This window comes from Sylvia atricapilla, chromosome 8, assembly GCF_009819655.1.
Source record: "Sylvia atricapilla isolate bSylAtr1 chromosome 8, bSylAtr1.pri, whole genome shotgun sequence".
NCBI lineage: Eukaryota > Metazoa > Chordata > Aves > Passeriformes > Sylviidae > Sylvia > Sylvia atricapilla.
Window position 1 is genome coordinate 5,831,630 of NC_089147.1, and position 25,057 is coordinate 5,856,686.

A 25,057-nucleotide genomic window follows, 5' to 3' on the forward strand; every position below is an offset into this window, starting at 1 on the left:
CACCCACCCTTTTTGTAGCAGCAGCAGGAGGGGGATCAAACAAGATCCTGTGAGCTCAGTGTAATCACTGCACAGGAAAACATGAGTGGGGTCCAGAGCCTGGGGAGGGACCCTCAGCTCTCACAGGGGAGACATTTGGTCATCCAGCCTTGTGCCAGGAGCACAGTCAGATGGCAGAGAAAATGCTCTGCCCTGAGACCAGGCTGTTTGCCAGCGGAAGACAAATTCTCATCCTAAAAAAATAACTCTGCTGAGTTATTCCAGCCCTCCCCCAACACTCTGGTATCTTCTAAAAGTTACTCGCTCAGGCAACTGCATCTCTTCCATAAGGGTCACTGACCAAGCCCCATGTTCAAAAGCAGAAACTGCAGGGTCAAGGTTCAGCTGAAGAAGATGGAGTTTGCCATTAATGCCTGAGCCTCTCAATCAGAGAAGCAAAAATACTGCTGTGTGAATTATGGGGTGCAGGGAAAGACAACAAATAACTGCTGCCAATAATGAAGACATTTGTTAAACCTGCTGAAACCAGAGAATATTCTGAGTTGGAAGGGACCCAACCATCAAGTCCAGCTTTTAAGTGAACGGCCCATATGGAGATTGAACCCTCAACCTTGGTGTTATCAGCACCATGCTCTGACCAACTGAGATGGGAAGAATGATTCCCATCAATTCCAGTAGCTCTTTGATCAAGCCCACCTTAGTTTTCCCACCATTCCTCTGTCAAGCACAATTTACATGAACAAACCTCTCAGTCTCACAGTCAAGACCAGCAGGACAGTGGAAATGCGTGCACCAGGATTAATCGCCAGGAAATCTGGACTGCAAATGTGCAATGGGAATTTTTTAAAGTCTTTTTTTTTAACTTAAATTATTAGGTACCATGTTCTTAAACACATCCTTTCTTTTACATTTGGCTGCCAGTTAAAATAACAGTGCATAGAAAGGGAACAAAAAGCAAAAAAGAGCAGGGAGACAGACTGACTGGCTGACAGACAGATGGGCAGGTGTGTTACACTTCTAGTCAAAAAATTACCATTACTAGTAGTAAGCTGCTTTCCATTCCCATAAATTACACTTGAAAAGCACATGGTCCTGGATCAATGCCTTTGGTGAGGTTTCCCAAGCAATGTTTGAACAGTTGTCTCTGTGGCCAGTCACAAAGGTATTCAGGGCAGGGTGGGCTTCCAAACTACTTCTCACTGATCACCAAAGATGCCCCACCAACATTTCCCAGGACTTTCATGTGGTACTTGTGCAGCCCCAGGGGAAGGGCTGCCCACACCAAAACCCTGACCACCACCCTGGCTAGAAAAGGAGTTTGCCTTTATCTTCTTAAATGACTTTCAACAATGTCTCTGTGGCAAGACCAGAGGACTGGAAAAAAAAATCCCTCAAAGAAATATGAAAGCTCACCTCAGAAATGCTCTGTGAAATTCGGGGAACAAACACTTAGTTGTTCTCATTTTGTTCTGCCTTGGATGGGAATGACAGAACTGGATGATTTGTTCTCAAAGACCGTAGCTACTGGGACTTTTTTATTTTTTTTTATTTGGGATTTTTATGTCCAGTCTGAAAGTTTTTAACAGAAATACCAAACTTATTTTCTGTCTAGTGCTGTTATTTAGACTCCTGCCTGGTGACATTCTGGGTAACGCATGCTGAAAGAAAATTTCAGTAGAAGTTGCAATTTGAATGTTTAATGTTATGAAATCTACAGAACTGTTGCTGTTGTACATAGCACAAAATAAACATCTCGATTCCAGGAAACTAATGGAGACATCTTGTGAATCACTTTCTTAAGACGAAAAGACTTCTGCAAAACTACTCTCTGACTTCTAAACCAGCCTAGATAGAAAGCAAAGCAGCTTTCCTTTTTCACGACTAAACTTTTACCAGGTCAGTAAGTGGCAGAGTGCACAGAGCCACCAGCACAGTCACTGTGTGAGAGCAAATTTAAGCAGCACACGTTACTGACAGGCACATAATAAAACTATTCACAGGGATTACTTACTCTGCATGCTGTTCAATAGTCACTGCAAGTCCTAAGCATCCCAGCCATTTTATTAGTGAATCCTTTAACAGAATATTAGATGGTGTTAGTTCTTACTTCACTGCTAAATTTTCTTGGGTATTTTTTCTTTCAATTTTTCCTCCTGAGGTTTTTGAAACCCCAAGCTGCAAGTACAACAAAACTCCACACTGGTAAAACTCCACTTATTTTATAAGTGTTTGTCAATCCCAACCTTTAAAAAAAAAATTGCACAATAACCTCAACCACCAACCTAAGTAATCAGAGACAATAATATACTGAAAAACATAATCAATCCACAGTGATTTTTAAGGGGTACCACTGACCTGTGACAACACTGCTAAATTACCACTTAACTGGATCTTTTGCTCAACGACAAGTGGCTTATTTATAATAATACAGACACTGCCTTTGCCTTGGTTTATATTGACAGGCTGATTTGACTGCCTGCTGAGAGACAGCCCCCTCTGAGTGGGCGTGAAGGAGCTGAGCTGCTGAGTAAAATTGATAGGAGGAGTGGAAAGGAGGTTTTAAAGTCATTTAGAAACTCCAAATGCACTGAAAGTAACTCGTGCAAGAGAGGGATTGCCAGTGGGAAGTATTTTTTTCTCCTTTTTCACAGAAGTCTGCAGTAACAGGGATCCCTTCATACCAAATTACTGGGATGGATGCAGAGGGTGTGGCAGCTTGTGTCCAGACACAAAAACCATGAACAGTCCTACTTAGGTCTACAAAAGAAGAAGAAGAAAAAAAAAAAGGCAGAAAAACCAATTTTAGAGAGAATTTCCACTTCATTCTTATGAAAACTGGATTGTCATAGGGAAAGTATGTGAAAACTTTTGCAGTTTTAAAAGTTATGCTAGTATTTGAATTTTTTTCAGTTTATCTCTTTTTTCCCCTGGTCATTTCTTGGTTTATTTTCACACTGTCATAAGAAAAACATCTTACCCTCATGAAATGGGTTTTTTTCCCCATTTTGTTTCCTAAATTTGAACATACAGCCACAAATATGCAGCAAGACAAAATAATGGTGTTCAAATCTGCAAAACAAGAAGCCCAGACTATCACCTCCAAAGTTATTGAAAAGATTTCAGTGAACAGAAGGCAAAATTAGTAGGAGTTCAAGTAAGATTGCCTTCCTCATAGGCAGTGATAGGATATTTAGATGCTGAAAACATATTTAGACATTTTACTTCTCACTTGGAAGATACTTTGAACAGTTGGATCTGAAGAAATAAATGAATGACTGAGATCCTAATGCTTGCCTAAAGCATTCTTCATCCAGGTGCTGACCCACAAAGACATTGCTTTGTTCAAACAGATCAGCTGGATACACTGAAATCTAATCTGGTTTTCTCACAGACTTTTACACCAGAGTGACACACGGCAAGGAGTAACTCTGGTGTGGCAAAGCAGCCTCACAACTACATGGAAATCCATTCCCAAGTTATTCTGGTCAAGAACATACGAAGAAGTGAGCTGGATGAAGCCTGAAATAAGAACTGTGCAACTCCCCACGCTGCCTTTTATCAGTTGGGAGACACCACCTTCCCTCTGTGTGAGGCATCATCTCTGAGCCTGTAAACGTGAGGGGATGCTCAAGACATGGGGAAAAGGATCACTTTTATGGGGCAGCCACTTGGATTTGGGTTGCCCCTTCAATTCTACCAAGCAGAGTAGTCTCTTGTGCTTGTATTTTCATGCTGACCTCCAGAATGGCTGGGGCAGATGCTGTATGTGGTTTTTTGGTGCACAGATGTTTGGAGCGACCTGTGGCTTCACCAGCAATATTCTGTGTCCCATGTGCACAGACAGACTGCTCCTGTCACCTCATCAGTCAGTGCAACACTTGCTGGGAGTTCTCAAAAAATGGAATTCAGGATTGCTGTATGTAATTATCATTTTAGAGATGGGTAGGTTCTCCTGTGAGAGTGAGATATGGGAACACTCAGCACAGTGCACGAGGCTGGAAGAGAACCATCAGCTAAGGCTTAACAGCTCCATTCCTAGGACTGAGGTGCACTGTCTTCTGGGTCCTCAGTCCAGGAACTCTACAGAAGACAGGGATTTCCTCTTCAGCAGACACATAAAATGTACTTCTCTGAAAGGAAAAGGGGGAAAGGGATGGAGAAGAAGAGCCACATGGCTGATCTGAAAGGAAAGCATGCTTGCATCGACACTGAAACATTAGAGACATTGTTTGAGTGTAGTTCATCCTTGCAAAAATATTATCCTCGTCTGGATGCCAAGGTCGGTGAAAGTATGGGCTACTTGCCATGGAAGTGCTGGGTATTTAGGCTAGACCTGTCACGGGGCTTATTTACTCTCTGTGCCCAACGTTTCAGACACACTCAAGTGTAGTGTTCGTGTCTTGGCAGGAACTTCTCATTCATGCATTTTCTCCTGGTCCCCTTTGAGGAGTCTTCCTCCTCCGACATTGCAGTGGTTGAAATTTCACTGCTTGCTGAGAAAACCAACACTGATTAATTTCATCCTACTTGCATGGAAGAGGTAAAGTATGCAGGTCTCCAGCCAGGGACAAGGAAATCCCTGCTGCTTACATGCCACATTGAATAAGCAGCCCATGGTTGAGGCCATTGGACTTCAACAGTCTTCATTCCACCCGCAGGAAAGAAGCAATTATCCATAGCAGCATGGGGAGCAAACAGGAAGTAATGCAGCACTTTCCCTTTTGATTATGGAATATCTTCTTTTCTAAGACACGATATTCCACAAGGAAGAATTCAGCTGCAGCGTTACGTCGACGCACCCCAAGTTATTAAAGGAACGTGATTGAGGTTGCAAAGCTAAGCCTCAAAACCTAGGAAAAACCTAAATTAAAGTTGCTGGTGCAGCCTGAATGCCACTGCTCACTGTGTGTGCATTCTGGTACAGTCTTTAATTACATCACTGCAAACTGCTTTTCCCACAGGGTCTTTGCCTCATTCAGCAAACAGAACGGACAGTGCTTAATAATGAGCAGCTATTCAGTGTTTGGTCCTCTCCTCTGCTTCAGTGTGTGGCCCTGGACTGCATTAACTGCACACCAGTCAGGCCTGTTCTGAAGACACAGTAATTCATTTCCCCATGGACCTTTCTGTGACATTCTCCAGCACAACCTTTGCATACCTCAGGTGTATTCATGGATTTATGTGCACCCCACCTCTGGGAGACAGAGATTCTAATTTTGCAGATGAGGAACTGAAACACATGAAGCTTAAGGTAAAAAGCGTCCACTGATTGGTGCTGTATGATTTTCTGTGTGTTTAACTTTAAATGCTGTTCTCTCTGTCCAAAGCCAACCTTCCATTTGCTTCAGTTGGACACCCTGGTAACCGAGGCTCAAAAATCTCAAGGCAACTACTCGGAAAATGGAAAAAGCACAATTAGAGGCCAACTGTGAAAAACTAATTTTAAGTGACTTGCCTGTCATCACATAAGATCTATCCCTGTCCAATTCCTTAGTATGCTGTTCAATTGCTTTGGCTATGAGACCATTTCCTTTGATGCTGCAAATCCCCATATAAATTTATCACACACCTTTTACCTCATGCAGTAAATGAGTCAGCCATTCTGTGCACCTTTATTAGACAACCCAGTTCCAGCCCCAGACTAACTCAGGCTTTTGAACTGACTGCACTAGGGCTCCTGGGGAAGAAAATTAATTATTTGATATATACACTGAAAGATGAATTTAAGCTGCATACGCAGCTTTAATTCAAAATTTATTTTAGGAGCTCATTGTTTTAACACATATTTTTGCATGCTTAACTTCCTGAGCTTTTAAGGAACTGAAGAAAAACTGAAGGGAAAAACCTGCTGTGGACCAGTGGAGAAAATCTTGCTCATTTGGAAGAGTTTACACAAAAAGGCTGGGAACTTTCAACTTGGCAACTTGAAGAATGTTCTTTTAACACAGCTTTTCTTGAGCTCCTTCCTAAGTTTTCTTTGAAACAGAAACTCCATCATGTTGACACTCACAGTGAGACCCAGACCATCAGAGCTGACAGAGGGCTGTCAGTGTATCTGCTTGTGGTGCTGGGAGCTGGGAAAGAAGCTGTGAATTGTGTTGGCTGATCATCCCGGGCTCTGCAGACTCTGTGGACCAAGACTCCCCTATTTTTTCTTTCACCTTCCCTTCCTAACTTTTGCCATCTTCTCCAGCAACACTGCTCCTCCATTCTACATCCTCCAAGATGAACAAATTTCTTCCACTTCTGCAGTCAATCTCAATCCCTCTAGACAGTGGGTCCCAATTTCTCCACCCATCTGATCCCAGCACTTGTCCTACACTGACAGTCTGCAGCAGTAGACGTGGGATATGGATTTACTGCACACCAGCAACTCTGCCACAGCTCTCCAAGTTGCTGGAGACATCCCCATCTCCAAAGGGATGTGTCTCCCTTTGGGAGACATCTGCAAAAATTCGAGTCTCAGCCTGAAGTGGCTGCTTGCTTTCACCAGAGGGAAAAACATGGAGAGATCCTCAAGGTGGGATCCTTATCTGACATGCACCTAAATGGCGTCTTTAATTTTTGACTGAGAGGATGAACAGATAGATGAGTTGCAGCAAAATACTGAAATTTTGTCAGCTCCCTCAGCAATGTGCAATGCAACTAACATCCTCTGAAACTGCAAGAGATCTCATACTAAGCCTGGATTTTTAAGGAATAGCTATAATGGTGTTAATTCACCAGTGCTCATTCCCTCACCAGACTGATGCTACTTCTTTGTCTTTCTGATCAACCTTGGCTTCCACCTTCAGACTGTTACTTTTAATAAAACAAAATTAAAAAGAAGAAAAAAAAATAGAAAAAAGAAAAAATGTAGTACAGAAAATATCCAGCATGGAAAATTTCAGCCTACGTAATTCTGGAAAGATCTTAATCTTATAATGTGCAATATTAGACAAATTCAATAATGGCTGGTGCTACCCAGCCCACCAATAACAGCAACCCTTACTCAGAAGGTTTGGCTCTGGGAGAAGTGTTGTTATTGTTTATCATGTGTTACAGAGCCAGTTCTGGGCTGCCTGCTGGTGTTTGGGGACCTTGACTTGGGAGCCTCACTGGACGCTGACTGCAAAACTCTCAGAGGATGCTATCTTTGAGGGTCATATGGGAACCAAAACACAAGCAGCTGCTTTTTCCAGAGTTTCAGCCTAAATAGATAAGCAAAACAGCAGGAGATGAGGAAAAATGAGAGTGACTGCATAAGACTTCATGCAATGTTTTGTATAATTTTATGATTTGTAATAATTAAGCATATCTCTCATCTTATCAGGGATTAATATTCCCTTACTTTCCTTGAATTCCATTCAGCTCTTACATTATACATATTCCACATGAGCCCTCTCTTCTCCCAGTACTTCTGGCACAAATCTGAGCCTCTTTGGTAAGGACTCATAAGGGTATGAATGTCTGGACAGCCTGAGTAATGAAAGGCCATTTGGGGCCGAACCATTGACCACAGCTTTAACTTGCCAGGAAGCATAAAACATAAAATGTAAATTAGGTACTAATAACCCATTTTTCTTCTAAATCCTTGGTACGGATGCACAGCATGAAGTACAGATTATGTTTTGAGAGAGATTTTGGAATAATTTGCAGTTAAAAATATTGCATGGGACGTTGTGTTGTGGCCTCAGAAGAGACTGAATTGTGAGTTGTTACTGCTGCCCTTGAACCCACTTCAGTCGATGGAAAGTTTCATTGGCACCTGGATTTGTTGCTTTGGGTAGCTGCCTAGCTACCAGCAAAACCCAGCACATAATACTGTCATCAGGGGAAGAGGAATGTGCAGCCCAGCAAGCAAGACATGCATGGAAAAGTACATTTCTCCCAGCATGTTTTGCAATCTCCATGCTATTCCCTCCCCATCTTCCTTTCCACTGATCTCATCTGTGGAGATGAAGTCAAGAAGAAAACTTAGGAAGTAGCACTTGCAGGGCAAGATCATTTTACTGCCTGTTCATGACCAGCATCATCCTTAACACAGCTTTGACCCTCTGGATGGGGCCAACCCCGTGTGAAAAAACAGACATCCAGCCCCAGTGTTCCTCAGTCAAAGGATCTGAAGGCAGCTGGAGGTTGGCTGGGCACCTTTGGCTCCCGTGTGAATTTGCCATTAGAGCTGTGGTCTTGGATTCTGCCAGCAACAGTGTGCATGAAAATGTTGGGAAATGGAGCTACATGTTATACAAGTCATAGCACAACTGCTTTCAGAACACATATGAAGACATGCCCTTCACGTGTGAATTCCAGCTGCTTTATGGAAGAAGGCTGGAGCCATCAGTCCCCTCTCAGAAACCATTGCTCTTGTTCTGTTCATTGCAACCCAGCTATGAGGAAATGACCAGCTTTTCTCTTTCCCATCTCAGCCCAGGAGTATCTAAAAATATAACCCGTGGAACTCGCTTCTTGAATTAATTATGCCTCAGGTAAAAATAAAATAAGTGTACTTGGCCTTAATGAGATCTGCAACTGATTCTCCATCTCATGGCACACATCCTTTTTTAGGCAAAATCTGTATTCTTCTTATGTTTCAATAGGTCAGTACACCTGATATGGCTGAGTCAAACCACTGCTCTACAGCTCAACAATTTCCACTGTTCTTTGCACCTAGAAAATGAGATGATTCAATCAACACTTTTAAAAATGAAATAAATACCTTGGTTTTGGCATGAGAAGAGGGGAAACCTGTGGCTATGCCTCTGATGCAAGACCTAAAGAGAAGACAGGAGTAGATCTCTACTGCAGAATTGCCTTGCTGGAATAGATACCTTCTCCCAAAGAAGCGATGCAAGGGAATGCAAACTCATATCTCCTCATTCACTCTTCCTGTTAATAATTTGCAGCATTATTACTAGTAAAGATTATTTTACTGTGCTAATGGCTAATCATGGCACAGGACCAGGAACATATGGAGAGGAGCATGGTGCTAGGCACTGAATAAACACAGAAAAACAGGCCAGTCCTACCCCGATGAGTGGAAAGGTTTAGAGAATACAAATAAATATTCATTGCTTTTGGACGCCTGTCAGAGACACCTTCCAAGTCTTCTCAGGTTCAACCACTACTATTGATGTAGCAAAAGAGAATCATGACTTAAACAGGGAAAGGAGGAGACTCCTAAAAACACACGTCCTGGCAAAACAGAAACAGACTAAACAAGCCTCTTGAAGAAATATGCATTGAAGAAACTGCCCTGATTTAAAAGATCTGGCTTTTTATCCTTCCCCCACTGTGTGGACCTGTGGTACAGCAGCACACTGGAGATACATCATGTGATAACTCAGGGACACTAACACTGCAGGAAAAGCAACAATACTGCAAGAGCAAGAAAATAAGCCTTGAGATTACAAAGGAAAAAAACAAGAAAAAGAATCCACAAGGTCTGGTCTAGTGCACACTATCATTATTGATGTGAATCATGACTTTGTGATCCTCAGAGAAGGGTCGATGTGCCTCTCCATAAATCAGGTCTTAAGGGTATATACATTACTAGCAAAGGACAAGCACCACAGTTTGCTTTCACATAATGATCCAGCAATGGCATTTAATTGAGCAGAATATAAACACCCAGACTGGATTTTAGCCAGGACACTACATTTAACATCCTACTCTAAATAAGAAATTCCATATAGGCTGCAGTGCCCAAGCAGAGCAGAGACAAGCTAAAGTAAAAGATCTCCTCAGATAATCCCTCTCCCAACAAACTACACAGACCAGAATTTATAGTCCTGGGCAACATCAAGAATTGAGTCGATCCTGGCTGCAACTGCCAAATGTGGTGGAGCACTTGGAGAACATTTGCTGTGGATAACAGCAAGTGTCTTTTGTCTTGCAGTGTCCCCACAACGTCCCCTGAGGGAAAAAAACAACCAACCATCTGCAAGAGGTCCCTTTTCCACCCTGTCCTGTTGGCCTGCTTCCCTTGACTGATCACTGTGCTCTCAAATGAACTCACTCATAAATGTGACGACAGCCTCCCCATTTTTTGGATGTCGGGCTTTAGACGAAAGGAAATCAGGGTGTTTGGAAAGTTGTCACCTTATCCTCTGCCAAGGCCTAGGAGAATTTTCTTTCTTCATTTTTTAGGAGTGGCCAAACCACTTTTGAATCACACAGTCAACATCGTGAGCATGGCTGACTTGCCTTACTTTCCCCAGAACCAACCCACACTGTTCAACGACAACGGCTTGTGCAAATACCAGCAAGAAGTCAGCAGAAATATGGCAGAAGGAAAATGTAAAATTTCCAGCACAATTAAGAAAACTGGTTTAGTTTACTCTCATCAGTTGCGACTAATTAGGTCAGTAAGAGTGGCGAGACCTGGCTCTAGTGTGGAATAATCTGCTGTCTCACAAATGGTATTTCCACTGAACAGACCCAAGACAACGCTCCCTTTGCCTTAGGTGTCTGTGTTGACCAGTCTGATTTCATCCATCCTGTCACCTGGTGCTGCCCTTGGCACAGCCTCACTGAAAGTACTGTAGCACATTATTCAGATAATTCCCCTCTTCATCCATCATTGTGAAAAGTCTTACAAATGTTGCAAGATAGTCCAGGAATTCATACAAAGCCCCTTGATTTCAATGGGAACTGTTGTACTGTGGAGTTCTCCAAATCAGATAATCCATATAATTGAAATGGTCTGCTTCTCTTTTTTTCCCAATTCAGCATTCTTGTGAGACAACATTTTAATTTGTTATCTTCCTAAGTTTTTTATCAGATTTTCCTGCATTCTTCACTCCAGCCTTCACATAATTTTCTGATTAAATAACTGAAAACACCTGGAACAGACCATGTCTTTCAGCATGTACTCAGAGGAGCCCAGTGACTTTGAAAAGCTCAATAAGCAAGAGCTTTAAAATTTCCATGTGGGTATTCACATTTCAGTTGGAATATATTTGGGTTCAACAAAAAAATATAAGTAGGGAAGGTAAGAAATCACTGATTAACAAACTCTGTTACTGCCCACACTTAAGGCAGAGACCGCCTTTTACTTATGTCTGAGATCACATAATTCCTCACAGCTCTACATCAGTCCAGCTGCATGGCATTGACTTTCATTTCTGGATCCTACAAGCCTTACTGTCCATGAGTATTTGGCTGTTGAGTCGTGGGTAAGAGCAGAGGTTTCAAAGAGTTACAGTAGGTCATTAATAATAAGAGTAAATGCCTGGGACAATGCCTTTAAAACAAGCTTTCTCTAAAATTAATAGGGGCATAAATTTCACTTGCTGCAAATTAGAGACCAGGAGGTCCAAGCACGATCCATTTTCTAAGCATTCTATTTTAAAGCAGCTTAGATCAACACCACGAAATGACAGTGCATGTACACTTGGAATAAATGCCTGCTAGGCTATCCCAGCTGCAGTGGGCAACAGCATGAAACACCCTGGCACGTTCCTCTTCTGGGGGAAGCCTCTCACAAACATTAGCTGCTCCTTCTGCTTCTTCACCAGCTTGTGTTGCCACTCTGTTCAGGCTGCTTCCATGCCCGCTGCATTAACCACGTGCAATCACACCTGTAATTCATGGGCTGCTTGGCAAGGGCCCTGGGCAAAGAGCTTCTCTTAACTCAGTCAGAAGACCACGAGAACGTCCACCAGCCCAAAAACAGAATGCCTGTTGTGGTGCTGGTTTTGCTCTTCTCCATTTGATCTTGCCTTTTTGTGGTAGGTGTTTATGGTGGCAGTAAAGTGTTCCTATTCACCTCATGCTGCCTGAGACATTAGTTTTGTATTCACTTTTTCTTGCCTTGAATTAGAGCACAATCTTTTACCATGGCCATAGCTCTGTTCTTAGATGCTTTAACCCTGATCTGTTTGATTCCAGGGCTGAATACGACCTGCACGTTCCTTGTGCAGACTGACAACCTCCTCCAGGCCACGGGTAACTCTTCACCCACAGCAGTTCTCTCAGATAGGTCAGCTATATTTATTACAGCACACTGACCACATGGTCTTCCCCTTCTTCAGCAACAGAAGCTGCAGAGCAATGCCAAACCCTGCTTCTCTGCCCCCAAGGACTTCCCTGGGAGATCCACACCATCCCTAGCTTTATTTCCGAGCTCTGACAGGACATCACATCTGTATATCACACTCTTGGGCAGCTGAGTGGCAGGCCAATCCAACAGGATTCAGAGACATTAACTGGAGCTTTCAAGCCTGAGGTGAGGACTAAAACTGATTTACTAAAACACAATGAAAAAGTCAGCACTTATGAGAGGCCAGACTGAAGGAGGCTGTTCCGTCACTCAGGTTCAGGGCTGGGCTGCATTTGCCAAGTGCTTTTCTCCTTATGGCTGATGACAAAACCGTGGGCTTGACATTTGACTGTGGAGCTCTCTGCAGGGACTCTGCCTCTGCTGGCTGCCCGTCTCCCCTTTCAGATGGCTGAGAGCAGCAGGACACTTTGCAATGGATTTTTCCTGCCGGGTGCCCTGCTCAGCCCTGCACTGCCCAGGCTTCCCGTGGCTGTCATTAGCTGGGAGCTGAGTTCCAGCTCGAGTGGAAACAGCCACACTGTAACAGCCTAAATACCAGACATCTGCTGTCCCCTGCCCCGGGCCATGTCACTCCAATCGCTGGAGATTGGCTGGAGCTCTGCAAACCCTCCTGGTGCAAGGCTTGTCTGCTCTGGAATGTGCTTCCCCACTTCAGCTCTAACAGCCTGGATTTCATGACCTCCCCCCAGGTCACCCTGTAGGGTCCATCTGCTTTCCCAGGCTCTGAAGGGGAGGAGAAATTTGGGAAATTGTAAGGCTGCTGTAGAAAAGGCTTAGCGGTAATGCAGGATGAGTTTGTGCCTAGAGACATTGGCTCAGTGGGTAGAAATTGCAGTGATATTGAGTAAATCTGCCCAGAAAGCAGAATGGGGAACTGTGACTGAGCTGAAGAAGCAAACACTTATTGACTTTCTGGGACAGGATATAAAGGATTTTTACAACCTGATAAGCAAAACTGTTCTGATTAAGGCTTAAAGTCTATAAATAAAAAAGGAGAACTAGCAGGAAACATAGAACTTACATCCTAAGAGGAGGTAAGGATGGGGAAGTCCGTTACAGGATTGTTCCAAGAACTGACTTAAAATATTCAATGCTGATCCCTCCGCCTTCTAGCTCCTTAAAAGAAATCACCTCTTACATCATGCCATTCAAAATGAATTATGCTTTCAATTTTCCTTGCTTCCTGCTAAATTCATATTAAACTATTACATTGTATGCAGGAAAGAATTCAGCAAAAGCAACTCGTTGCATGCTAGGAATGGTTTTCTTCAGATGGCTTTAATGCTGAAGACAAAGGTCAGCAATTTACCCCAAACAAAGCACTGGAATTTAATCTTTCCTCTGCTTGGGAGCAGCATGATTCCACAGCCTTCACTGCGTTCTTCTAATACATTCCTATTGGAAAGCAGGCTTTAAAAAACCTTTTATAAAGCTGGTGGGTTTTTGTTGGGGTGTTGTTTTTTTGGGGTTTTTTTTGGTGGTTTTTTTTTTTTTTTTTTTTTTTTTCTTTTTGTTCCCCAGAGAGACTCAAAGCCGTGAATACTGTATTAGGGAGCTGCCAAGTTATCTGCAGAGGACTTCTATCACTTTACCTCTTCCAGAGATTCTTGTTTAATTAACGCATTCCACAAGCTGTAGGGCTCCTCACAGCTGAGGATTTCTTCTGATCCGTGCTGGAGGATGAGGGCACGGACAGTTCACATCAAATCCTGCAGCCCCCTGACCAGTTTTGCCCTGCATGCCAACTGCATAACCTGGAAATGCATCCCAGAGCAACGCACGAAACCAGCAAGCTGCGCTCTGGAATTGGGAAGGAAGGGGGAGACAGCTGGAAATGTGCATTATTTAAAATGCTGTAGGATGAGAAACAGATGCTGGCATGGCATTTGTGGAGTTGAAAGTCACCCAGCTCACACTGCCAGTTGGCAGGCTAGCCTGGTATCAAACCCACAGCTATGCAAAACCCACCGCCACAATTGGCACCCAGGCTGGCAGAGCCGGCCAAGGGCCAGCCATCGTGGTCACTGGAATGTTCCCTCTCTTGCCACTGTACCTCCACCCTGCACCAGAGCACACACAGGGAAGTCAGACTGCACCTGCTTGGGAGATACACACAATCTCTCCCTTTCAAGGGCTGTCTGTCCATCACCAGGACCGAAATTTGCTTAAATGAAGGGTAAAAAAGGCAGGAGGAAAAGCAACGGGGTGCGTTTGCTCTGTAATTTGCCTTGATCACCCACATCTCACAGGCAGAGCCTCCAGCTGAACTCCCAGTGCCTTCTCCCTCTGAGGCAGTCAAAGGAAAGGCTTTCTGATCCCTTCCCAATTCATGCTGTAAGTGGGTGAGTTGGCAGCAAGATGAGATTCCCTTCCTCATTGCTGCCTACCAAAAAGGGAAACCCTGGAAAACTGCCAGATCTGAGGACTTGTTAGGGAAATACGAGTTTGTTGATGGGAGGCAAAAAACAGATGAGGCAGAATTCCACATAATTCTGCCAGCTAAAGCATTGTTTTGACTTGCATCAGTAGAAGGAAGCTATCAGCTAATTTACACAAAGAATAAAGGCTTTTGAGGGGATGTGATTTAGCATCATCAGCCTCCAGCAACGAGTGAGACAGAAGGCTAAAATCATACAATCATAGAATAGTTTGGGTTGGGAGGGATCTTTAAAGGTCACCTAGTCCCACTCCCTGCAATGAACACAGGGGTTCAGGAAAAAAATTATAATCTGTCCTTGGGGATGGAGAAGGACAAGTTTTCTCATAATGATATGAACAAGGAGAAAAGAAAGGAATATCCTACCTATGCTAAGAGTTACAGTGAGCCCTAATGGAGCACTCTGTAGATGTCAGAGTCTAGAGGTGCTTTACTAGGGATTGGTGGTGGGAGATGGTTACTTTCCTCTTAGTTCAAGGGTGCTACTGGGAACAAAATCCTATGCCTTTGTTTTTGAACGGGGATGGCAGCTCTCCACCAGAGCTCCTTTAGGATTTGGAAGAGAGGCCAGCGTGTGCCAGAAAACTTGCGAAAACCACATGGCTACAGGGTGGATCCGTGTCTTCCCTGTGTCTGTGCTGGCCCTGCTGTAATCCCAGCCTGGGCTGGTGCACAGAGCCCTTTGCAGAGCACAGTGGGAGTAACCACAACCTTGTGTGACCTTTGCCTTGGCAGCTGCTCTGCAGAGTTTGAAACTTTGCATTGCCTCCTTTCACTCCTTAAGATCTCACCTAAAGAAGCTGATTTTTAGCTCATAAGAAAGGCCCCTGCCCCCTGGGGAGACTTTGAGGTAGATTCTAAAAAAGATATTAGTCCCAGTCACAGGACTTGGGGCTGTCCATGGCAAAGAACAGGGAGAAAAGGCTGTAATTCTCCCTCACAGCTCTGACCACTGATTCATAGTCACACTGGCATAGACAATACTGACATAGACAATATTTTTAGAAATTGGTTGGGGTTTTTTTTTTTTTTTTTCCATAGAAGAGAATGAGGTTATGGCGCCCCATGGACACCCACAGTCTCCTGGGCAGGGATGAAAGCAGTCTTAGAAGGAAAGAGTTTCTACCTTGGAGGAAGAAAGCCTCCATGGAGCTAAGGACAGTCATGAGGTCCACTCCCAGCACTGGGGCTGCTAAACAGCTGCCCTTTTCATGCTGGCTCTTCTCCTCCCACAAGCAGAACAAGCCTTGGGAATACTCCCACTGATGATACAAAGGGGCTGTATCTTTATTTACCTACAGCTTTTCCCCCCAGTTCACCCACTCTCCTGTCCTCTACACTTCATCCTCCTCAGGCACAGACCTGAGCACACAGAGACCTCCAGGAGCCAACAGTGCTGCTGTTCCCTCCCCAAGGACAGGTTTGTTCCCTCCCATGTGGGGCCCATCCTCTCACCAGCACAGAGGTCTTTACCCAAGATTTCCCACCTAGTTACTGATGGTCAGCCTTAGCAGGTTCACCTGAAGAGATCTGAAAAGGAAATCTGAAAAGGATCTTGCTTGACGTGGCTTTGGCTGCTGGAGAGCTGATCAGCCCAAACACGTCATACTTTGCTACATTAAATCAAATATTCCCTGTAATTCAGTAAATTCCCCACCGAGTGTTTCTCCTTTTTGCATTATAGAGTCAGTATTGTGACTTCCTTTCTAGACCTCTCTTGAAGCTCAGTGTGCTGAAGTCCCTGCTCAGGAAACAAACTATACCCACACCAAAAGGTCAAATGCGACGAACCTGGTGCTCGAGTGCTGAATGTTGTTTGTTTGGACTGATCAGAATAGTTCTGAAGTGACTTACACCAAATTCTTCCTGTGCTCAAAACTGTGTTTCTCCATAAGCCATGTTTACAAATGCCAAAAATATTTTGAAGCAGGAGTTATGAAAGCCTGAAAGCACTTACTTATAGAGAGCTGTTTCAACAGTGCAAATACTTGTATGTAGTTGAGCCAGGTCCTGTTGCTCATGAGAACAGCCTTTACCAATCTGTCAACACTGACCTAACTTGTCCAAGAGAGGACTCAGAAAATCAATGTGACGTGGAGAGACCTTCAAAGGGCCACTGTACAAATATAAAGCTGGTGCAGAGGTGGAAGATGGTGAAACCTGGCAGGTACAAAGAAGTTTGTAACCAACTCCAAAGATTATATTTCTGAGTGTCATTTAATGCTACAGAGACTCCCCATCTTTTGAAATCAGTAATTCTTCTGGAAAGGTAAAACCCGTCACATTTTTCTTAACATACTGAATTGAATTGTAACCTAAATGTCTTGATCCATGACAAATTTTTAAGGATTATAAGAGTTCAGACTATTTGTTGATCCATTTTTTCACTGGCTTTATCAATGCCAGGACAACAGGGAATTCTTCAACGAAATCAAGTATCAGCCTACCATCCTTCCCAAATTTGTGAGATTTTTTCATGGTATGCATTATATTATCCTGCTCTATTATTTTGTTTCCTTTCCCTAAATTGGACTTTCACTCATCCTTTCCATTAGTTCAGCTAAAAGACAGCAGTTTAGGGCAGAGAGCATTTTATTTTACCTGTCTTAGAATTCCCTGGCATCAGTTTAGCATGGTAAAATTGTGTTAATAAGTAAATAACAGTACTGGCATAACCAGGGGCTCTGTTCAGAAATGCCTCATAGCTCCTGCTTTGATCCTGCTGAGTGGAAGTTCTATTTTAATAGCAATATTTAGCAGAATTCATGGCCATGTCCTGATTTTTGACCTACAGAGCACAGAGAAATATTTCAAATTATCACCTCCAAGTGTTTTCAAAGCAGCACAGAGTGATTACCTGAAAAATAAATGGAATCTCTCAACGGCTTCAGGGACTCAGCCAAACCACTGAAAAATCAGGCTTGTAACATTCCACATGTGAATTCCTTCATGCTGTCTTGAAGTCAGGATTAAAAGATAGGTGTGAGTATATCTTAAAAACACTCAACCTCTCTTTTCCTTGAAAGCTGGAAGCCATGAGCACAAGGACAGCAACAGGCCATATTTCCACTAAGGGACTTTCCCTGGTGCATGACTGTTCCCAGAAAACCCTAAACAAAGCCCAGCTGCAATCCTAGAGGCCTCAGTAGTAACCAGCAGAAGCCAAGTCAAAAAACACTTCCTCTACCAGCTACTCCACATGAGTTCTTTTCCTCAAGAAGCATAAACTTTGGCTAATTCCATCCCCCCCTGTAAGCCTGAGTGTACACCCAAAGGTGAGGATTTCAGGCTGTTCACTTCACAGCATCCCTATAAAGTAGGTCTGGTAGATCTTTTCTCTCCCATTCCATTATTAGAGGGCTCCTGCACAGTTTAATTTAAGGGAAACTTTCTCTCTGACTCCAGCAGAGCTGAGCAGAGCCAGCTGAGCTTTGTCCTGCCACCACCTTCCCATCACTACCAGGAGCAGAGCTACAAGGGAGTCCTGCAGGGATAAGAGCGAGGTTTTACCATAAATGAAGCCCTACCTCTCATTCCCCATACCCAGCAGATGCTGAATTGGTTTTAAAATAAATTTCCTTAACAACCAAGTACTACTATTTAACAGGACCCGTGAGCACTTCTATAGCATTTTACAAATCACTGCATAAGTATTAATTAGACTTAATGACTCATATTACCTAATGAGATAATGAAAAACCCTGCAGCTCACAATATCTACTTCTATTTTCAGCAAGAGATGAAATGGATCTTGTAAAAGGATATATTCTCTTCTAATTCCCTTCCTGCATATCCCTGCAATAACGTTGGAAAGTAATTCAGAACGTGCAAGTCGTGGCATTTTTCTTCCCATCTCAGTTTGCAAATGCTAATACTGTCTTTGCCACAGAACACAAACACAGAAGTTGAGTGATATTATTTGTGATATTATTATGGTGATATTATTTAGTGGTATTATTTGTTCCTTAGGAGGCTTTCTGGATGACTGGTGGGGGCTCACTTTTTTGGTGAGGAGATGTGGTTTTGCTGCCTGTTCTTTACATAGAATAGCAACGTCTTTTCTTGCTTTCTTTCTGGGTTGCCCTTGCCAAGGTAATACTTAATGGATTAAGTCTTGTGAAATGAATTCTGTAAATAGAACGTGGACTGAGATCATTTCAACTCATTTCCCCTGCGTCCCCTTCCCGTCCTGGAAGCTGTCAAACACAAGCAGCCTGCAAGCAGCCTGTTCTCCCAGTGTTAGTCTTGAGTCTCACTAGATGCATAAAACAGCTTGTTTTTCACATACTTTCAGTGATGGCATTAAAAAAAAATTACAAGGGGGAAAGAAAAAAAAAAATAAGAAGCCCCAACCCTTCTCAATTCCACCCATAGCTATAAACTGGATGCAGCTAATCTTGCAAGGGCACCAAACATTGCTCTGTTTGTCCACATTTGAGCACTAGAAACCTATGTTTCTGATGGAATTACAGTTGAGTCTGAAAGATTTTAAAGAAAGGAACCGAACCAACTGTGGGTTTGTAAACAAACAATATGGTTTTGATGTCAGCCATATCATTTCATGTGCTGGAACTGTTTCTATCATGTGGCCAGTTACTGCCCATGAAGAGTAGCTAATTTAATTTAGATGTATTCATGATATGGGACAGCACGTCAAGTCCAAGAAACTACAGGGTAACTCTGCAGGAAGGGAAGGTCTGTGCTGGAAAGATTGCATAAATGTACTTAGAAGGAGCAACAGAGACCTTTTGGCTCAAGGAAGAGAGAGGAAAGTGATCTCTACTGCAGAAAAAGGAAAAAAGAAAGTGAGGGGAAAGGAAGTGTATGGAGTGGGCACTGTCGAGGGGAAGGACTTTCTCCTTTAGAAATGAATCAGTTTGAGGTATTTTTCTGCATTAATGTAATCCAAAAAAACTCTGCATAACTTTTTCCAGAGCAATAAATCCTATCCACAGCTTTCAGGAATCTTTCCAACTCTGTTTTTGGTCCTTCTTGGGTTCGTCTCTCTGCTCTTTTCGTACTGGGCCTTGCAGACAACCACCACAGAGGAAAACCAGATCTTCTGTTAGGCACCACTTCAGCATCAGTGGGATCACCCACAAGAAGTCCCCAGGTCCTGGTGACTCCAGGGGTGATGCAGAGCCCCACTCCCACCCCTGAGCACCTGGACTGCCAGCAAACAGCCAGGTGAGGGGCTGGCACTTGGGTGATGGGAGAACAACAGCAAGATATCCCTTTGCTGCTGCTGATAGTGACTGAAATATGTCTTATGTTGCAGGTATCTAAGGGCACCAGTGTGGGAAAACTGCTTTTCACATAGGGCATGATTCTGCTTGCTAAAAATTCCCCCAACCTGGCATCAACTGAATTTAAAGGGATGCCCTGTGTGGTTAAAAAATTCTTTTTGAGCCTACCAGTTCACCAGCTTGGACCTTAAATGATATGAATTTCTCTAGAAATTAATTTCTCTAGAAATTCATATGTTGTAGTGTTGCCAGTATGTTGTCTTATTTATTAATTTATTTAAATATTTTTACTAGACAGCATTTTCTACTCCAGCAGTTCTAGTTGCCCAGGTTTCCAGAAAACCCGCTTCCTGCCAGAAGTGGTGTAGAGCTCTGTGCTGGGTACTCAGCTCTGGCTGTACACACACAGTCCCCACCAGCATCTTCCCAAGACAGTTACCCTGATTCCTACACATTTGGAAAGAAAAGAGAAGATGGTTGCCCTTTGCAGTGATTTCATGCCATGGAATCCTGACTGCTTGTTGAAAAACCACTTCCAGTAAAAATGTAAAGGTTTTTTCCAAGGAAAGCTAATGCTTTCTACCAAAAAAATATTTCTCAAAAACTTAAACTCCAGTTTTAGCCAAAAACACGAGACCAGCCTTAGGTGTGGGACTTAGACCAATGCTACAAGACAATCACAGAAGTTATAACCAGCTGAGCTTGGTTATTTACAGTGGAAGGCAAGCTGCAATTCCTTCCTTTGATCTATTTGTTGGCTTCAGGATTGCATTTCCCAACCATGCTTTTTAATCACTGTAAACATCAGAGGTGAAGAATTTGGTGGAGAGAAAACTGGCTGCCTCTTTGGGTTTTTGATCAGATGGGGCTTTGATGCCTTCTCCTTCCCAGTCCCAGTGCCTGGGCTCTCTGTGTGACACCACTACAGCCTCAGGCTCTGGGATGTGCACATGGAGTGTTCTTCCTTGCCTCCATCTCCATCCCCTGGGGGGATACAGCCCCAGGGGTGATGCCCTTCCCCGTGAAGAGGAGCAGGGTGCCACACAGTCACCCTGCAATGGACACTGATGTTGTCACTCACTCTCTCAGGGACACCTTCCCTCCTGAGCAAGCCTGGAAACTCACACTTTTGCTTTGGCAAGACCCTTCACCCATGAGTTTCTCCCTGTGGTGCTGGAAAACCTCTGGAGTCCAGAAACTTGAGAGTGGCTGGTGGGAATTCATGAAAGATGTGCCAGCACTGTGCAGCAGAGCAGGGAGGTCCCAGCTACCTCTGGATGAGACAACAGGGGGACAGCAGGAGTCTTTCTGCCACAGGATGGAGCTCAGTGCAGGCTGCAAAGCATTTCTAGGAAGCTCCACAAATACTCAAAGCATCTGAATCCCCTTGCGGAACCTGCACCTCCAATTGTGCCTCCAGGCAGAGATAAACTGCAAAGTGACTGGGGGAAAAAAAAAATCGTGTAGGTGAAGGTCTTGATCATGTCTGAAAAAGTACAATACCCAAGAGAGTGAGTGGGGGAGAGAAAAGAGGCAGCTTTTGTAAAAAGTGAACTCTGTGCCTTCGATTCTGTCCCACTTACTCTGTTCACCAGCTCTAAAAAGTGTTTCTAACAAGGAAGTGTATTTTTACCAACACTGAAAAGAACGTGCCAGAAGCTCAAGCTACTTTAACCCTGGGTAAAGGGGATGCAAATGCCATGTAAGAGGTTAAACAGCAAAGGAAGGATTTTTTTTTAACCAAGAATGGCCAAATTACTATTAATGGAAGTGATCTTTCTGACTGTGAAACCTCACTGAATAAAAATATTTAACAAGAGAAATCCTCAGTGTTCTCTTCTACCTGAGCATCATGCACAACCAGAAACTGCCTTACCAAAGGAGTTAAAAGTTTTCTGCAATAATGCAACAAATCACTCTATGCAACAAACACAGACACATTCTGTGGCAGCTTCCCCACAAGGTTCAATCTATGGGGTAAAAAAGTCTTGATTTATTATATAGCACTTGGACAGTTGCGAATGAGAATTTGCCAAAGATCAGAATAATCAGCTCTTTCACCCAGGCAGGTTTTTTTATGCAAGAAAAAAAGCACAGAATGGGTCTGAGCAAAATAAATAAAAATTCCACATTTTAACCAACAGAACCTTTTGCGTCATTCAGGAATATTTACAGACATCCAGAATCTTTTATCATCAAAAAGACGCTCTGGCCTTTCAAATTACAACTTTTTCTGGTATTTTTGTTTACTGATGGCCTTTTAACCAGTGGATATCTCTAACTTGTGGCATCTCTTCGTGTCGAGCCAAATGCAGGAACTTTTAAAGCTGCTCCTTGCTATTTTTTTTTTCCTCTTCCCTTGAAACATCTCTCTTCTGCTAAGCTGTCATCTGTGAGTTTTAAAGATAGCAGAACTCCATCTACAGCAGCATCCATCACATGAGTCATGGTAACTGTGCCTCAAACATCAGTTTTTATCGATTGACTGGGCCTCTGGTGCCAATATGGAAATCTTCCACCCTGGAAAGGGCTGGCTGTTTTAACACAATTAAATACAGCCAGGAAGAGGGCTGCAAATGGAAACATGCATTAGGCATTCATAGTATACAAGCCTCTCTCAGAGCCCAGTAAAGTGCAGCATCCCTTCTTCCCTTGCTTATTTAATTAGCACACAATGAAAGCCACTGAATTTCCCTGCAAAAGGTGTTGCGTACTTTGGACAAAAAAGAAAGGAGAAAAGAAGTTGCTTTTAAGTCCAGTCCAAAAAAATAGCTCCTTGGCTAAATGGTACTTTTAATAAAGATGTTTCCAGTGTTTGTTTATTTATCAAAAAGCAGTGTTTCTCTCGGGTGTTTTGATTTTTATTTCTGTGCACAAGAAGGAGGGAAAAAAAAAAAAAAAAAAAAGGGGCTTTACTAAGCAAGTCTTTCAGTGAGACACCAGATGATGGATAGTCAAACACAGAGTCTCCTGTAAACACAGAGGTAACCAAAAGGTATGAACTGACTCATAATTGTGTCAACACAGGTCGCAGCCCCTTGGTTTATTTCAGCCTTCCTGTTTTTCACAGATTTCTTTTCACACTACACTATTTTTTTTAAGACACAGACTCTTTTCAGTACATCTTAGCAGGGTGCAAAAGCACACACGTTTTTACACCAAAATGTGGGCATCTACACACACATGTAGGCTGTACTGCCACAATTACAACAGCAGTCTTTTCCAACTATTGCTTATGGCTGCATTAAACTAAGCTGTGCAGCCCATGACTGCTCTAAATCAAAAAAGTCCATCCCATTCCTGCCTCCAGCCTTTCCCTGGAGGCTCTTGGGAAGCATCCAGAAGAGAGGAATACAACAAAACCTCAACAGCCTAGTGCTCCAGTTCATCCAACCCTCTAAGACTCATTCTGATTTTTTTTTTTTTTTTTTTTTTTTTTTTTTTTTTTTTTTTTGTAACCTAAGTGGCAAGACTCTGTCTGATGGAAAATGCTGGGAGGAGGACAGGCAGCAAAGAGGTCTGTAATGAGCAGAACCTGCTTGTATTTGTCCTGATCTCTAAACAAATTGAATCAGGCTGTAGGCATTTCCTTGTATAAAGTTTAGAACCATGGGAGGCTGGAAAGATCATCTAGTTCCAATCCCCCTAAAAGACCTACCACTAGAAGCCCCATCCAACCTGGCCTTGGAGGAAAAAGCCTTTCTGGGCTCTCTGTTTCATTATTAACACTGACTAGAAGGTGAAGAAGAAGTTAGGGTAGGGGTTGATGTGCAGACACCCCAAGACATTGAATCCTCTGCAAGTCCCAGAGCAGCTGAAGGGCCAGGAAAGATGTTCCAGTGCATCCCCTGTACCTGTGGAGACACGAGTCTGAAATCCTGAGATCCTTTCAAAGGACTGGCAGGAAATAACAAATGAAGAAGGGTTAAAGCCAGAGAACTTGTTCTTCCCCAGCAGAGGCAGGAAAAGAAGCCATTTAAGGCCAGACTGCAGTGAGCAGTGGTTGTTCCTGGGTGTCCAAGGAACACAGAGCCCAGGGCAGGGGATCTGCAATGGATCCATCCTGAGCACACACATGGAAAGGACTTAATGATATAGACCCAGCCACCCAAGATGTGTCCTGTCTGAGCAAGGATGAGTTCACACAACTGTTTGTCTGGGATGTTTCAGCTTCAGAGATTCCCTGAAAACGGCAGAGCCAGCAAGCACAGGAGACCTTCCTCAGGCCAGCAATGCCTCATTCTTTGTATAATCACATCCAGCTCAGTGGGAAAGTGACTCAATGAAAATCAGAGTCACAGAACCAGGATTTGGACCTTATTTCCCACTGGGGAAAAGGCAGTTGCAAGAATTCCCAGTTAACAGGTAATCACGGTAGTGACTGAAACCAGATCCACCCAGAGATCCCACAATGGCTCTTGGTTACATCACCAAATCATTCACCAAAAAAATGCAAACCACATTACATTAGGTTGAAGCTGACATACACACACATAAATAGCATTTCAGAAACAGAAATAATTGGCAGACTTTATTTCTTAAAGACTACTCATTTTAGGATAGTACACCTTTGTAAAGAGAGACCATTTCATCTGGAGCCATTTTCACCTTTGGAAAGCAAGGCTGACAGAACAATGGGAAGAATTCCCTTTGCAAATTACAATATATTAAGTCAGATTCGTTCCAGCAGGTTCTGTACCTTCAGAAATTTGTCAGGCTTTTCCATGTTTGTCAGCTGGGGAAAACCTACACTATTCTCCTGCCTCCCCTCTTTTCTTTACCTCCTTCTAACTCTACAACAGAAGGTGAAGGAGGAAAATTTTACTGGAGGAGACCATGAGAAAAAGAGTTTTCAAAACATTCTAGATATTTTCTCTGCATAAACACGCTGTGTATTTCTGATGTAAATAGTGCCAGGGCACTGTCACTCAGACCCCAGGAGTTCACCCAAGTTAGACAAATTATGCTTCCTGTTATCTCTGTTGTTACAGATTCTTGCCTTTCATTCATTCCTTGCCAGTGGCTGGATTTTATGTGTAGGGGAGAAAAGGAGCCTCAAATGCTGAAGTTAACCTCTTGTGGTGAGACCAGCAATCCTGGGCTTTCCAGGAGAGAGTGCAGAAGGAGATAGCTACTAGCCTTGTCTGCCAAGGCAGCAGTCAAAAGAATGCTGAAATTTGGCATGTATGAGCAGGAGAAATGCAGTGCTATGAAAATGGACACTGCAAGCTCCCTGCCAAATCTGCAGCATTTGGCCCATATGAATAAAACAAATTAAGTTAAAAAAAGTTTTTTTACATATTCTGTAAAAAACCTCCACAAAGCTGTGCT

At 43.2% G+C, this 25,057-nt stretch overlaps 1 protein-coding gene across 1 annotated transcript in view; it reads right to left on the minus strand.

Annotated features, from left to right (window-relative positions):
* The window catches only part of GRK5 (G protein-coupled receptor kinase 5), a 154,429-nt gene that overhangs the window by 66,240 nt on the left and 63,132 nt on the right, over positions 1 to 25,057 (minus strand). The window lies entirely within an intron of this gene.